The 17,302-nt window shown below is 43.5% G+C and overlaps 1 long non-coding RNA gene across 1 annotated transcript; it reads left to right on the forward strand.

The window, feature by feature from the left end:
• The first annotated feature begins 11,367 nt into the window (after positions 1-11,367).
• On the forward strand, positions 11,368-14,482 carry LOC139073971 (uncharacterized). Its single transcript, XR_011523211.1, has 2 exons — positions 11,368-11,729; positions 12,102-14,482. It is a non-coding gene; the product is annotated as an uncharacterized lncRNA (long non-coding RNA).
• Positions 14,483-17,302: the final 2,820 nt, after the last annotated feature.

The following is a 17,302-nucleotide window of genomic DNA, read 5'->3' on the forward strand; positions in this document are numbered from 1 at the left end:
TTGTTTATTTGAGCTTTCTCTCTTTTTTTCTTTGTAAGTCTGGCTAGGGGTTTGTCAATTTTATTTATCTTCTCAAAGAACCAGCTCTTTGTTTCATTGATCCTTTCTACTGCCTTTTTTGTTTCAATAGCATTTATTTCTGCTCTGATTTTTATTATTCCTCTCCTTCGGCTGACTTTGGGCTTTGTTTGTTCTTCTTTCTCTAATTCGGTTAGGTGTAGTTTAAGATTGCTTATTCTGGATTTTTCTTGTTTGTTAAGATGTGTCTGTATTGTGATGAATTTTCCTCTTAATACAGCTTTTGCTGTATCCCATATGAGTTGGTATGGCATATTATCATTTTCATTTGTCTCCAGGTATTTTTTTATTTCTTCCTTAATTTCTTCAATGATCCATTGCTTGTTCAATAGCGTATTGTTTAGTCTCCACATCCTTGTGCCTTTCTCAGCTTTTTTCTTGTAATTAATTTCTAGCCTTATAGCATTATGATCAGAGAAGATACTTGTTATTATTTCAATTTTTTTAAATTTGTAGAGGCTTGCCTTGTTTCCTAACATGTGGTCTATCCTTGAGAATGTTCCATGCGCACTTGAGAAGAATGTGTATTCTGCTGTTTTTGGATGAAGTGTTCTATATATGTCTATTAAGTCCAATTGTTTTAGCTTTTCGTTTAGCTCCACTATTTCCTTGTTGATTTTCTGTCTGGATGATCTGTCCATTCATGTGAGTGGGGTGTTGAGGTCCCCTACTATTATTGTGTTGTTTTTAACATCTTCCTTTAGGTCTGTTAATAGTTGCTTTATGAACTTTGGTGCTCCTGTGTTGGGTGCATAGATATTTATAAGTGTTATTTCTTCTTGATGAAGTGTCCCTTTGATCATTATATATTGTACCTCTGTGTCTCTCTTTACCCACCTTATCTTGAAGTCTGTTTTGTCTGATATAAGTATTGTGACATCTGCTTTCTTTTGTTTGCTATTAGCTTGGAGTATTGTCTTCCACCCCTTCACTCCGAGCCTGTGTTTGTCCTTGGAGCTGAGGTGTGTTTCCTGGAGGCAACAAATTGTTGGATCTTGTTCTTTAATCTATTTTGCCACTCTGTGTATTTTTATCAGAGAGTTCAATCCATTTACATTGAGGGTGATTATTGATGCATGAGGGCTTAATGCTGTCATTCTGTTGCTCATTATCCAGTTTTCTTGTGTTACCTTTGTTTCTCATTCTGTGTGTTTTAGCCTACCCATTGACTTCTGCAATTTCCTATGCTGGGTTTCTTAGATTTTTCCTTATTTATGTTTTGTGTCTCTGTTCTGTTTTTCAGTTTAGTGGCTACCCTGAAGTTTGTATTCAGATTCTCGTGTATAACATAGTCCATTTTCTGGTGGTCTCTTACTTCCTTAGCCTAGACTGGTTCAGTCCCTTTCCTCCTCCCCTCCTAAATTATTATTTTCATCTCTTATTCCAACTCGTGTTATGAGTTTGTAGTTAGAGTGATAAGATCGTCTTTGCTTTGGTGGTTTCCTTCCCTTTATCCTAATGCTATAGTTGAATATTTGCTATCCTATTCAGATTCTATCTATTTGTCCCTACTCTGTGTTTTGTGACCCCTTTCTCCCTTTTTTTCTTTTTTCAGGTATGAGAGCCTTCTTGAGGATTTCTTGTAGTGGAGGACTTTTGGTTACAAATTGCCTTAACTTTTGTTTGTCTGGAAAAGGTTTAATTTCTCCCTCATATCTGAAGGTAATTTTTGCTGGATAGAGTATTCTTGGCTGAAGATTTTTATCTTTTTAAAGTCTTGAATATGTCATTCCATTCTTTCCTAGCTTTCAAGGTTTCTGTAGAGAAATCCACTGAAAGTCTGATAGGAGTTCCTTTGTAGGTTATTTTCTTCTGTCTTGCTGCCCTGAATATTCTTTCTTTGTCATTCATTTTTGCCATTTTTACTACTATATGCCTTGCGGTAGGTCTTTTTACATTGACAAATCTAGGAGATCTGAAAGCTTCCTCCACACACATTTCTCCCTCAATCCCTAGATTTGAGAAGTTCTCCTTTATAATTTTGTTAAGCACACTTTCTGCTCCATTTTCCTTTTCCACACCCTCCGGTATTCCGATAATTCTTAAATTGGATTTCTTCATTGAATCTGCTAGTTCTCACTGATTATTTTCATTTTTTTAAATTCTTAGTTGTCTTTGTTCCTCTGTCTGGAGCCATTCAGCCTGTCTATCTTCGATTATGCTAATTTGCTCCTCTATGGTGTCTACATGTGCATTCAGGGACTACGTATTCTGTTTTATCTGATCCATTGTATTTTTCATCTCTAATATTTCTGGTTGATTCTTCTTTATAGTTTCTATCTCTTTTGTGAAGTAACTCCAGAACTCATTGACTCATTTCTCTATAATTCCCTTTACCTCATTGGGTTTTTTGATGATAGCTACTCTGAACTCATTTTCACTTAGTTTACCTATTTCCAAGTCCTCAGGACTTAATTCTGTGTTTCTACTGTTTTCCTTCTGGTCTGGAACTTTTATAAATTGCTGGATGGTAGAGGAGCGGTTTTTGCGCATGATGCTATTATTCGGTTGCAGTTACAGCCTGTCACCACTAGATGTGGGTCGAGAGCCACGCATTCTGAGCCCTCCACCTTCAGCTGTGATGGTGGCGTGCACCGTGGGTTGGGGGAGGAGGGGCACTTTCTCTCGCCTGCTGACCTGGATTCCGATCAGCTCTAACTTTCTCATGTCCCGGGTCCCTGGCTTGATGGGGTCCCCACACATGGAAGCTTTCCCCCGTTAGAGGGTTTCCACTGCACAGGTGGTGGGAGTCCTGGACGATCCCCAGACACGCGGCCCCTCCCCTGCTCCTTCTGTCACTTGCAGCAGCAATCCCAGACTCTAGGGGAGGAAGCAAAGTTCTCTCTTACCCCGTCCCAGCTCCTCCGAGAGCGGCTGCAGCCTCTCTGACCTCTGTTGTTTTGCTGCTGTGGGTCTCTGACGATCTCTGTATTAGAGTTATTAGTTGAAATTCAGTTCTTCCGGGTTTTGGTTGTAGTTTGGAGGGGAGAGAGTCCCAGGTCAGCTCACCCCGCCATTTTGCTGATGTCACTCTGCCTAAAGTTTTTTAAAAATCATTCAAAGCCTATAGAAATGATCCTAATGGCAAACAGCAAGGGAAGAAATATCTATTCAAGAAAACCTATGAAAATTTGGTAAGAAATGTGAGTCTATGACATTTGAACCAAGACTGCACCTCCCTTTTTCTCTCCCCATTCAGAAATTCCACTCCAGACAGCTGCAGCCCAAAACACAGGACTCCCTCTCCCTCAGACAAGAACACAAGGCCCCTCTTCCCACAACTCACAGCCTGAGGGTTTTCTTCCCAGGAGGTGCAGGACTTGTGTCTCCTGTCCTGCCCCAGCCACCTGTTACTGAAGCTAAGTCCCAGCTGAGTGTGTTTGGGGGCACCCTTCTTCTGTTCAGGCCCTGTTCATGGAATGAAGGCTCTACCTTGGGCATAATGCACTGAGAATAACGGGGCCCCAATCGCCCTTACCTCAGCTTGTGAAATGATGGTTCCACACCAGGAAAGGGAGGCTGACAGGACTTCAGGCTCCTGCCCCACCCCAGCTCCTGGAGTGGGAGTGTCACTCAGAGAGAAGCTTTCCATTGTCCCTGCCCCTACCTCCAGAGCCCTAGATCAGAGATTTTCGCTGTGGGGGGAGCAAGTCATAAAACATGTAACTCCTATTCTCTTCTCAAATGATGTGACTTTGTTTGCAACAAAGTGACAAAAAATTTTCGCATCTTGAGGTATACGGGGTAGGTATTCTGGCCTGAACTAAAGCCTGACTTACGGCCTATCAAACATACATTGTACATCTGCTCTAACCATTAATATGAAGAATGCATTAGACATTATCCCAAAGGCAAAGGGTGCATCTTTTCTTTCCTACAACTGCCAGTATCAGCAGTCCTGAAGATGTTTCCTTTCCGGGACATCAGGGTCATGTTGACCTGCTAATCTGCAACTGAATACCTCTTTGAAACTTTGGTGAATATACATCTTGGGCATGTTTGATGTATGTCCTAAGAGGTATAAAACTGCACTGAAAACCATGCTTCTCTGGAGCACTTTCTTCCTTTGTGAAGGCTGCTTTCCCAGGTTGTAATCCTCAGCTTGGCTCAAGAAAAATTCACCTTATTGCTCCTATCCACAGAATGGTCATTGGTTATTTGCATCAAGAAAAGCACGGAGTTCAAGCCTAACATGCTCTCAAGAATGGAGGTGGCTGTGAAGAAAGGCAATAGGGAGAAGATTCATGGGTTTAATGAAAATACAGGCTCAACTGTGGACTAGCTGGTTTGCAGGAGGGAATGGAAGGGTAACACAAGTAGGAGGAGTCCCTCTAAGGTCAGAACAAACATCAAAAACTGACATCAGAAATTATTCCTTCGATGGAAACAAACTATGATTGGATTCGTTTGTAGAACAATTTACGCCCCAGGACATGGTTGAAAACAGTAGAGCAATCAGCCAACAACTAGTGAAATTAAGAGCTGGGTGTGGACAGGGCAAGAGGGGAAGAGAGCCCTACCAACACCACTGTCATTCCAGGGTGACTGTGGATATACTCAAAGCGGCATCTTTCTGAGGAGCAACAGAGGAGATTTTACACTGTGTGTGTGTGTATGTTGGGGGTAGGGGTGGGGCAGCACAATAGACTTCAGTGAAACAATCTGGCCAGTCACCAAAAAATAAACAAGCAAGTGATAATAACAAGCCCCAGAGGAGGGAAAGAAGTACCTAAGGTTGCTCCAATATATTATAAAAAATTTCTAGTTTCCAACAAAAAAAATATGAGCCAAAGAAATAAGAAAGTATGACCCATACATCCTAAAAGAGCAGCAAGAAAACTGCCTGTGAGAGTAGCAAGATGACTTAACAGAAAAACCTCAAAGGAGTCATTATAAATACATTCACAGAACTAAAGGAAACCGTGAGTAAAGAAGTAAAGGAAGGTATGATGACAATGTGGCATCAAATAGAAAATATCAATAAACAGACAGAAATTACTTTAAAGGAACCAAATGGACATTCTAGAGTTGAAAAGTACAATAACTGAAATAAAGAATTCACTAGAGGGGCTCAACAATATACTTGAACTGGTAAAAGAAAGAATTAGTGATTTTGAAGATAGATTGAGAGAAACGAAAGCCAAAAGAGAGAAAGAAAAAAGAATAAAAACAAATGAACAAAACCTCAAAGAACCTTGGAACAATATTAAATGCAACAACATAGATGTGATAGGAACACCAGAAGGAAAGTTGAGAGAGACCGCAGCAGACAAAAATATTTGAAGAAATAGAGGCTGAAGACTTCCAAAATTTACTGAAAAAACAATAAAATACACATTCAGGAAGCTCAAAGAAGTAAAGGAAGATAGGAAGACAATGTCCCATCAAATAGCGAATAATAATGAATAAATAGAAATTATATACAAGAATCAAATGAAAATTCTGGAGTTAAAAAGCACAATGAGCAAAATGAAAATTTTGTTAGGGGGCTCAACAGCAGATGTGGACTAACAGAAGAAAGAATCAGAAAACTTGAAGATAGATCAGTGGAGATCATGCAACTGAAGAACAGAGAACACAGAATGAACGATACTGAACAGGGCCTCTGAGCAATGTGGGATATGCTTAAGCACACCAACATACATGTAATGGGGGTGCCAGAGTAGAGGAGAAAGAGTTGTGGTTGGGCTAATTTACCACAATAACAAGTAAGTAAGTGAGTTGGTTATCTTTTATTATTTTTTGGCCTCTTCTCCTGACTCCTCACACTAGCCTGTTTTGTGATAGAATTCTCCTGTTTTTTGCATATGGGGAAAGTGAGGCACAGAAAGCCGTATTGAACGGGACAGGGTACGCAGCAGATAAGTGGCAGAGCCGGAACCCTGCCCAAGCCCACTCCACAGCCAGCACACTCATGTGTACGGTAGACTTATCAGTGCCCTTGAGCTGACGCCCTGGGAACATGGGTGTGACTGACCAAGCTGGGCTTTTTACCAGCTGGAGGCAAGGAGGATGCCCGCCATGGGAGCGCGGTGGGCGTTAGTGAGGGCATTAGAGATAGCCAGTTCCAGGACCTGGGTGTGGGTGGGTGATCTGAGGGAGGAGCTAAGGAAGTGGGGGATTTGCTGTAGATTGAGTGCTGTTAGAAAGCAGGGGACAGTTCTATGATTGAGCTCTTTCTAGGTGACACGGTGACCCTATTTGCGTCTGTTTTTAGACAAAATTATGAAGCAGCCTTGTTTTGCTTCATTTAATCCTGGTCTCTGAGTAACCTCGGTAAGCTCTGAGGTTGATAGTCTGTGAGGGTTTTTATGTCCCACAGAACAAAAGGGGCTGGCTGAGAGCCTCAGGCAGACTCAGGATCATATTGAGGTCTAGCTACAAATGTCAGATCAGTTCCCGGTGTCAGGGGCAGCTTTTTTGTCTCCCAGTTCCTCTTTTGGCCAAGGACAAATGACGTCAGGCCTCAGGACATTAATTCATGGTGTAAATTTTTACCCTCGTCAAGATTTTGTTGATGAAGATCAGAAGTGTGTGCATGAAACACCCTCTGTAGTTGGTCCAAGGCTAATCTCTGCTTTCTTTCTGTCGTAGGATGAGTTGTTGAACCATCTGATGTGACAACGGCTGTGTAGAAGCATTTAAAGCTCTGGACAGGGCATATAAACCAGCTGTAAAATAGGCAATTAACACAAACAAAATGGCAATTAACGCTTGCAATGGGTTCCAGAATCTAGCTGAGTCTGTTTTAGACACTCTGGTCCTTTTTCTTTCAGCTTAGTCACCGACTGCTCCATCTGCCCTGGAGGACTTAGGTAGGCGTAACAAGAAGTATTTGCTGGAGCACTAACTCCCCTTCACTAGCTGAGAACAAATCAAAGCCTGCATGATTGTCCGTGACGCTTTAGTGCATGATGCATTTAGATCAGTTTGTTGGGCCTTCGGAACAGAAGTGCCATCATTTCTGACTTTTGTGAAGGTTAGAGACAAGTTTGAACCACCTTTTCTAGCTGTTTTATTCCCTTTGCGGGATTGTATTTGTAGAGTATGCATGAACAGGGAACCACTTATCCCTTCTATAAGCCTTTTAAAAAATAACTTGTGTTTATTTTGTTTTAGAAGCTTCTGGATGCTCTTTTCAGGACCTATGATCGACTGGAGGGCGGTAGTTTTCAACATCTGGATACCTCCAACAATTGCTCAGAATATACAGGATAAGTTAGAATATTGTAGACAAGTATAAGGCTGATGTCCACATGAGAGGTAATATCCTACTGGAGTCCACATTATATTGGGAGTATAAATATCCTTTATTATAATAAGAATGAGTAATTGGACATGTGTTTCTAGATTTATGGTGCCTTGAGCCTTCACTGATACCAATACAGTATTTCAAAGTGGCCTTTTGCTTAGTGCTCCTGAGGTTTTTTTCACCCAGCAATCTGACTTGGAACTTGTAGACTGAACAATTGTTGGCGCTCATTCAGGGCTGGGAAGAGTTCCAGCACGGAAAGACATTGTAAGACACGGGGCTAGATACTGTCTTCCTTGAAAGACTGTTGTACTTTGTTCTGGAGTACAGCTAAGCTACTAGAGATCAGTTTGATCCTTTCAAGCTGTCTGTTAGCAGAAAATCCCACACTTTTTAAAGGAGTTCAGCAATACATTGGGCCAAACAACGTAAAAGTCACAATGTCTAGCTCCAATTAAAAATCAATAGGCATAACTCATAAAGGAAGGAAATACTGACATGAGCCGCTACATGGATGAACCTTGAAGACATTACGCCCGGTGAAACTAGCCAGTCACAAAAGGACAAATACTGTATGATTCCACTTATGTGAGACACCCAGGATAGTTAAATTCATGGAGAGAGAAAGTAGAAGGGTGTGTGCCAGGGCCTGGGGGAGGGGATGAGGAGTTAGTGTTTAATGGGGACAGAGTTTCAGTTTTTTAAGATGGAAAAAGTTCAGAGACGAATAATGGTGATGGCTGCACAACAATGTGAATGTTCTTAATGCCACTGAACAGTATACTTAGAAATGGCTAAGATGGTAAGTTTCATGTTATATATATTTTACCAATATTTAAAATTTTTTCCGAAAAAATCAGTAGGCGTGAAGAGAAGCAGGAAGAGAAAATATATTTTCAGGAGAAAAATATATCAGCAGAATCAGTAAGAGATCTGTAAGAGACAGAGATGATGGAATTCACAGACAAAGACATAGAAACAGCTATCATAAATGTGCTCTGTGTACTCAAGAATGCAGAGGATCAGGAGAGAAAGAGAAGCTATTAAGAAAAGAAAGACTAGCTGGGATTAACAACAGAGTAGATATTACTGAGAAAAGACAGAGAAAGAATGACGAGAGAGAACAAAAGAAAATCAGCAACTTGGGACAATGTCAACTAGTCCGGCGTACATGTCGTTAGAATCCTAGAATGAGAGAAGCAGAAAAAAATTGAAGAATGATGTCCTAAAATTTTCCAAATTTGATGGAAACCAAATTTGATGAGATCCAAGAAGCTCAATGAACCCTAAGTACAGGAAACATAAAGAGAACCACACCAAGGCACATTCTATTAATAATTAGTTTAAATGTAAGTGGCTTAAATTCTGCAAACAAAAGGCACATATTATTAGATTGGGTAAAAAAGCAAGACCCAAATATGCTGTCTATAAGAAACCTACTTTAAATATAAAGACACAGATAGTTACAAGTGAAAGAATGAAAAAAAGATATACCTTGCAACCACTGAAGAAAACGCACCTGGGGTACCTGTATTAACATCAGACAAAGGGGACTTCAAAAGGAGTATTACCAGGGTTACAAGAAAAAATTTCATTATGCTGCATTCAAGAGGAAGACATGGCATTCCTAAATGTGTGCATGCCCAAATGACAGGACTTCAAAATACACGAAGCAAACCCTGATAGAACTGCAAGGAGAAAGAGACAAACCCACAAGTACAGGTAGAGAGCACAGCATCCCACCCTCCTGGGGATAACCAAGCAGACAGAAACTCTGGAGCGACGGAGAAGTTTCGGCAACACTATCAACCACGGTGACCTAATTAACATTTTCAAAAGACTCCATCCAACAATGAAGAATCCTTTTAGACTGTTCCTCTTTCTCTGAGGTTCCAACACAGGCAGGTCCTCTGATCGAGCAGGAGGTGTTCTTGCTTTCTCCTGATTCTCCTATAAGCCCACAGGGGAGAGACCTGCTGTGGAACTGAAAGGCTGCCATAGTCTACACTCTGATGGCGTGTTTGAGGAGGGCCCTGGAAAAAGGCCCCTGACTTGGTTACTCTGTGCCTTCTTATGGGAAAGGGGAATGGCAAAGGGTGGCAGCCTCACACCGTGCTGGAGAAGGACCATGACAAAGCACATCCTTGCACCGCTTTGGGCCTAGAGAATACTGACACTGGTTTAATTGGAGATACAGACAGGATGAAAACGGCTTACGGAAAGCATAAGCCATGACCATGTGTGACACACCATCCTTCGGAAGGGCTCAGGTAGAAGAAATCAAACCAGTCACCAAAAAAATTAGAAAAGTAAGGGATAGTGTTTAAAGAGGGACACTCCTCCTGTCATACTACCATACTTCCAGCTGGCAGGGAAGCTGAATCTGAGAAAGACAGTTGGCCACTGTGGAGATTTGTACCAGATCGTAAAGAGGTAAAAGCTTTTGTTGTTTCATTAAGTAATTGCAACTTTTCTGACTTTGATTCTGTGGTCTGCAAAATTTTTCTCCGTAGTTGACCTATGTTCTGCTTTTTTCTTTTTTCTGTCCCTCTAATTAATGAGTCCAAATTCTGGTTTCTTTTTACCTGTGAAGGAGTCCAGCGTTTATAGCAAAGGATTCCTCAAGAGTTTGGGACCCCTACTATTTTGTCATTTTGCAGGAAATCGTGGGGAACTCTGCCCCTCCAGGGGGATCTGTAATTATCCAGTGTGTAGTTGACTTGCTGGTAGCCTCAGAAACTACAGCGCAACACAACACCGACTCTTAGGCCTTGTTACAATTCCTCACCTCACAGAGACATAAGGCCTCATTAGACAAACTGCAGTATTGCCAAACTGAGGTCAGATATTTAGGGCATTTTCTGTAGAAGGCCACAAAGTGTTAGAATCTAGGAGTGAGCCCACTTTGCAGATGAAATGGCCTACAACAAAAAAACAACTTAGACAATTCTGAGGGACTGGCTGGATATTTTCCACAGTGGGTTCCAGCTTTTGCAGAACAGACAAAACCCTCTGATTGGTAATAGAAGATCCTCTGATTTGATCCCTAGAATCTGAAGAAACTTCTGAACAACTGAAATTGGCTGTAGTCTCTCCCCAGGCTCCGAGGATTCCAAATTTTGAAAAAACATTCCACATGATTTCCCATGAAAACAAAGGCACTGCTACCAGAATTTAACTCAAAAGTTGGTGTTAGACTCTTGACTAACAGTGTATTTCTCAGTATTTCTGCATGCTCTGAGCTGCGGCAGCAGCAGCCACACTTATTGGAAGGGCTCAAGCCCTTCTCAGGGTCATCTGACTTATCCGCATGTCCCGCACGCAGGGACAGCTATCTTTCAAGTGCATAAGACCCAGCATTGTAGGTGCCAGCAGACTAGCTATGAGCAAGCGTTATTATCCAACCCAGACGCTGTGCTTGAGAGATGCAACGTCCTAAAACTCTGCTGCCCCTTTACCAGACCCTGACCAAAGAGCCAGTCGTGGCTGTACAATGGCAGCAGAGGAAGACGTTAGGCCTTGACCTGATTCGTCTGACATTCTTGTTCAAAGTTCAGATCTAATCATGTTTCCTGCTGGGTCATGTGTCAGGATGAAAACTGCCGAGTTAAGACTTCCTGCGTTGTGGTGGCTGCTCGTGAAATCTCGGAAGTTTAGGGTTTGCCCAGAATTAAACCAGTACAAGCCGAGTGAACTACTAGCAGTTGCTTGGACCACAATTCTCAGTTCAGGACTTAAATTGAATCTACATACTGACCGTAAATATCTGCTAAGGGTATGGCATGCAGCTGGGCAAATTTGGAGAAATGGGGCATCTTGGCCTTGATGGGAACTAAAATATCTCACGGAAACATAAGGGCTGAATTGTTAGGGACTTTACAACTCACACGTCAGCAATCATTGCAGCGTTCACATGGGGTAAAACAACAGTGTCTAAAGGAGATGGTTTTGCTGACAGAGCTGCAGAAGCCCCTGTTAAAATGCAGCAGACCCCAAACTTAGAAATCCCACTGATAATACAAGTAACTTCTGTTCATTTTCAAAAATATGCTTCACAAGAGGAAATGGACAAATGGGTTGAGAAAAGGGCTAAAAGAAATTCGACTGAACTCTGGGAATCAGCTAACAAAATAACTCCAATGCCACACCGCCCATCTGCTCGATTAGTAACGTATCATCAGCAAAGTCACAAGAGCCAGGCATCTGGGAGGGATCTTAAATGCACGGGACTCTTCCCGTGCCCACCAGCAGATGACTTATGCAAGGGCATCAGCGACATGCTGTGCGTCAGCACAATTCTTCCCACATCACTGCCCAGGTCAGTACGAGAGCTTTCCCGGACCAGCTTTGCCAGGCGCCTGGGGGTAGTCGGACTCCGTAGATTCAAGGGCTGTGGAAGGTAGGAGATTTCGTCTCATTATGGTTTGCAGGACATCCAGATGCCCTGAGTCCACTGTCATTCAGGAATCCTGTAAATCTTGCTATCAAACACCCTGTCACCCTCAGTCCTCCGGACGAGTAAACTGGATGAATCCAACTCTGAAATCTTCATTCAGCAGCCTACCAGGTGAAAATGGCCTAGAGCTTTGCCGTGAGCCTTGTTAAAAATGAGAGTGACCCTCCCAGCAAGCATGGTACTGCTCCCTTTGAACTTACTAACTTTTGTTTGGCAGGCCTGTGAATTTGGGTCTGAGACCATGCCCTGTGCCCAATTTAGCTGAATCCCCCTATAATCATGTGGAATATTTAAAAGGGCTTCTCTCCTCTCTAGAAACCCTGAGACTCAAAGTCATAAGGACCTGGAAGGACCCACAAGAGGAGGTCTGCCACCCCACCTGCAGGGAGATGTGACGGACAGAAAGGTGCTCCGGAGGAAAGACGGCCGTCACCGCACTGGGAGGCACCCTTTGCAGTGTTTTGATATGGCTGCCAAAGTGAAGGAGAAATCCAGTGGGCTTCCTGCTTCTGAGGGAATAGAGCAAGGTTCCCACAAGGACTTGAAACTTAAGTTTCCTAGCATCGCTGATATTGGTACTTGAACTCAACTGAAAAGAGCTTTTCTGGTGAAGTTATTATTATCATAGACAGCCCTGCTGTCTTTTTCACAGTAGTGATTATCTCAATTACTTTAAGACTCACAATTTACCAGAAACAAACGTCATTTGTAACGCTGCTGGTCTTTCCTTACTCCCAGTAATAGCCTCCACAATCACACATTTCTGATCAGCTCCATACTATACTCCCAGGATAGACATGGTCTGAACATAGAGGTCCAACAATCCAATTATCAGCAAAGTGAAGCTGGGACTATCTTCCAGAGTAGTTTTTGGTAATACTAAAGTAAAAGTAACTTACATGCATTCAATACTATTAAAGAAAAAGTTATGCATGACACTTGTTAAAGCACGGTAAGGCAGACTTTATCCAAGAGGGGCCGTCCAGGCAAGGGACCACTGCGAGAGGGGCTCGCAGTGGGGAAGAGAGGTTGGGCTCAGCTCCGAATACAGCAAGGAAACGTGGGAATATATAGCCGAGGAGCAGCATGGGGGTCAGCGGATGGAAATGACAAAGAAAACATCAGGGATAAGGAGGGATTCTGGCTGAAATGACCCAACAAGAGTCTGGCTGGAGGCAGGCCAGGGGGGATCAGACAGTCTCTGGGGAGTGAGGAACCTGATCAGATACCGAGGGTGATCAGATGTCAGGGGTGGAGGAGGAGGGATTCTGGCTACACTGACTTAGCAGGAATCTTGCTAAAATTGGACAATGCGGAGACAAACACAGAAGCCCCAAAGTCAGGCCTAGTTGGCAAGAGAGTCAGAGGAGCCCGAGCAGAGCTTGGTCAAGGAGAGAACCTTTGTCAGTGCTCAAGCCCAAAATCTGATACAAAATGTCTGAGGCTAACAGTTTTCCTAGCTGGAATCGTGTCCCCTGGGCCCTCCGATTGTGGAATCTGTTTATTAAGGGGCCTGTTTGGGGCCATCCAAGGACAAAAAGACACCTATTAGATACAGCCCTTGGAGGAATAGAACAGGCAAGGTCTAGCTAATGACTTTTGATGTTAATACTTTGACTACCAAACTTGGTGCTTTGGGACAGTTACAACAACACATGGTACAATTGCAATGGAAATGGGGGGAAACTTGGAAATGGACTGTTGGGAATAATTTAATGGTGGACCCAAAACTCATCACAAAGGTCTCAGAGGTGTGCAGCGGTCCAGCAGCTCGGCAATTGGTCACAAGCTGCTCTGAGGTGTCACTGGGAGTTCAGCATGACCAACCTGCACGGTAGGAGAATTATTGATTTGGACTGATATGAGAAGCGGCCTATAGGTGGGTTTGTGCTCAAGACATATTGTAATTAGAGCCCTGGACAGTCAACACTGGAAACTACCCTGCCGAGGGGCCCATAAGAAGGCTTTGACACTAGGTAATGGCCAGGGTGTCTTTATGTTTGGCATCTGGAAAATACTATTTAGAATGCTAGACCAATTACTGAAGGGCCTAAATTATCATGTAAGTGTGGACTTACTTGTGCAATTGATGGGAACTCAGGAGAAAGGTATTGGGCTTTACAAGAAAAACTCTTAGAAAGTTGGACTATTAGGCTCTGGTGGTATGCTATTCCTTAGGCTTAGATTGACTTAAGACCTTGAGTAACTACAAAATAATACACAAATAGTTGATCGTGTGAAAGTGCAAGCAATAAAGACAACACACAGTTTGTCGAATTAATACATGCCGAAGGAGAATTTTTGCACATTGCAAATCAACATGCTCCCCCAAAATGTGGCACCTCGGCACACTGAACATTTTAAGCAGAAGGAATCTGAGAGGCAGCGGGTTCAGGAAGGACTCTGACCTCCCCTGAAAGGTCATAAGCTCTATGTGAGAGGGGCCCTCCTGTACCCGGAGGAAAGGAGAGCCACATCTCCGAAGACAGAGGGAGTGAGAGGACGCCGAGCGAACAGTTTCCTCCAGTTGACGGCACTTAGCCCACGTCCTCTTTTGCTGCATCACATTCTTCCACGGCTTCCCACTCTTCCTCAAACCCGGCACAAAAACACTCAGGCGTAACCACTTCTTCAGGTCTTTTCCCGACGAAGGCTCCCATGTCACACAAAACTCACATTAAATCAATGTGTGTGCTTTCCTCTTGTTAATCTGTCTTTTCTTACAGGGGCCCAGCCAAGAACTTAGAAGAGTAGAAGGAAAGGATAATTTTTCCTCCCCTACATAATCAAGAATTTGCTTTAAGGGGCCGGCCCCGTGGCCGAGTGGTTAAGTTTGTGCACTCCACTTCAGGGGCCCAGGGTTTCACTGGTTCAGATCTTGGGTGTGGACATGGCACTGCTCATCAAGCCACGTTGAGGCAGCATCCCACATAGCACAACCAGAAGGACCTACAACTAGAATATACAACTATGTGCTGGGGGGCTTTGGGGAGAAGAAGAAGAAAAAATGAAAAAAAGAAGATTGGGAATAGATGTTAGCTCAGGTGCCAATCTTCAACCAAAAAAATAAGAATTTGCTTTAAGCATTTGCCATGGGTATGACATGTTTAATGGTTTTTCCCCCAGTCCCATACTGCACTGCATTTTTAATTGATCCCATTGTGATTCTGATCATTTCTTTGATTTGGATTTTACTGTGAACTTGCTGAATATTTAGATGGCTGCAAAATGCCAAGAGAAAGGTAGAAACAGCAGTGGCGAGCATTAAAATTGGAGTGTCATGATAGAATATTAACAAAACGGGGGAAATTTAAGGGTAAATAAAAATAAGATTGAATTTTCTTTGTTACAAAAGGGAAAGAGAATTTTTCTCCTTTCCCTTTTCTTAGAACTTTTCCTAGAGAAAACTTGTTTTCGTAAGGACTTCCTCTGTCCTTCCAACATGTGTGCAAATCTTTTTTTTTTTTTTATTTTTTTTTATTTTTTATTTTTTATTTTTTCCCCAAAGCCCCCTGGTACATAGTTGTGTATTCTTCATTGTGGGTTCTTCTAGTTGTGGCATGTGGGACGCCGCCTCAGCGTGGTCTGACGAGCAGTGCCACGTCCGCGCCCAGGATTCGAACTAACGAAACACTGGGCTGCCTGCAGCGGAGCGCGCGAACTTAACCACTCGGCCACGGGGCCAGCCCCATGTGTGCAAATCTTTTTAAAGGCCAGAATTAAAACCCAGGAGCGTGCTTCTGAAGGGCCTGGGAGCCATCTCTTTTCAGTGTCAACATCAAGGAAGACAATGCCCATCTCCCTGTCACAGTGTGAGTTTGGCCGAGGTGACTCAACGATCTGCTCAACATGGAGATACAAGAAATTTTATTTTTCCTTCAGATAGAAGCAATTAACTAGCACAGACGGCCACCCCAATTACCAGGCGAATTTAGGGTGAACTGTGAAAGCAGGTACAGCAAATGGGGCTGTCAAGTTCCCTCGCCTGAGAAGTCCTCATACCTGAGAGCGTGCGTGTAATGGGTTGTATCTGCTCCTTATGAAAATGGTGGTGGGGCCGGCCCCGTGGCCGAGGGGTTAAGTTCACGCGCTCCATTGTGGCCGCCCAGGGTTTCCCCGGTTCGGATCCTGGGTGCAGACATGGCACTGCTCGTCAGGCCATGCTGAGGTGGCGTCCCACATGCCACAACTAGAAGGACCCACAACGAAGAATATACAACTATATACTGGGGGCTTTGGGGAAAAAAGGAAAAATAAAATCTTTAAAAAAAAAAACGAAAATAGTGGGATTTCTTTTCTGTCTTTGTAATCTCATTTTCTCATTTTTTAAATAGCAGATTACCCGTGGCACAGCCCAGTCTGGTTTAACGTTTATTCAATAATAGAACTATTTCTTTTCTACATTTGTGGAGAGAATTGTCTGGGTTGGCAGGAGATTTTATTTTTTTTAATTTTTGCCTCAACAGCACAAAGTCTGCCTTCCACATTATTGTAGGCAAGAGTTTTACCAAACGTTTTGTCTTGACATAAAATGGACCCAGCAGCATGTCTCCTTGGCGCCCCCCAGCCAGCGATGTTCAGGTTTTCATTAGAGTTCGCCCCACTTCAAGGAGCAAAGGCCTTGTTAGGCGGGGGAGGGCGGGGTGACGGCCAGCTCACCCACTTAACGCAGGGACGGCTCCTGCTTGCTCCCGGCACCGTGTAACGGCGGCCAGCGGAGTCAGGGCTCCAGCTCCGGACAGTCAAGCAGTGTTGTAAGAAAATGCCACAGACTAGGGGGATTAAAACAACAAACATTTATTTCTCACAGTTCTGGAGGTTGGGAAGTCCCACATCAGGATGCCGGCAGATCCACTGTGGTGGCAGTTCAGGGCCCACTTCCTGGTTCATAGATGGCTGTGTCCTCATGTGGTGGACCGGGCTAGGGTTCTCTCCCAGCCTCTTTATAAGGGCACTAATCCCCCTCATGAGGGCTCCCCCCTCGTGACCTAATCACCCCCCAAAGGCCTCACCTCCTAATACCACCACACTGCGGATTAGGATTTCAACATACGATACTGCGGGGGGCGGCGTGGGGGGGGAGGTCACAAACATTCAGTCCTTAGCAGGGCTTAAGAATGCAGATTCCTTTTAATTGTGGTACTGCCATCTTCAACACAAGGGAGGCCTCAGAAGCAGGAAGCACAAGCTATGTCAGCAGATCTCTAACCCAGAAACGTGTCATCTGAGAATCTTAGAGTCAGTGACCTTCAACAGGTCATAGAAGAGAAAGCAGTCAGACTTCAGCACACTGCCGAGACTTTGGCACAGAGGCCCGTGGGCTCTCCTCAATTATACAACCGATTCTAGAAGCTCAGGAAGCCCCCTAATTGGGTTTGGGACCCAGAGGCCTGGTTTTGGGGTCTGGAGAGAATTGTAGGGTGAGAAGGGCTCACCTGAGCAAGGAATATGGCATCAGGAATCCTGGGTTCAAGTCCTGGCTTCTGTCTGACTGGTAGTTTTACTGAGACCCATTT

The sequence above is a fragment of the Equus przewalskii genome, chromosome 10 (assembly GCF_037783145.1).
Source record: "Equus przewalskii isolate Varuska chromosome 10, EquPr2, whole genome shotgun sequence".
NCBI lineage: Eukaryota > Metazoa > Chordata > Mammalia > Perissodactyla > Equidae > Equus > Equus przewalskii.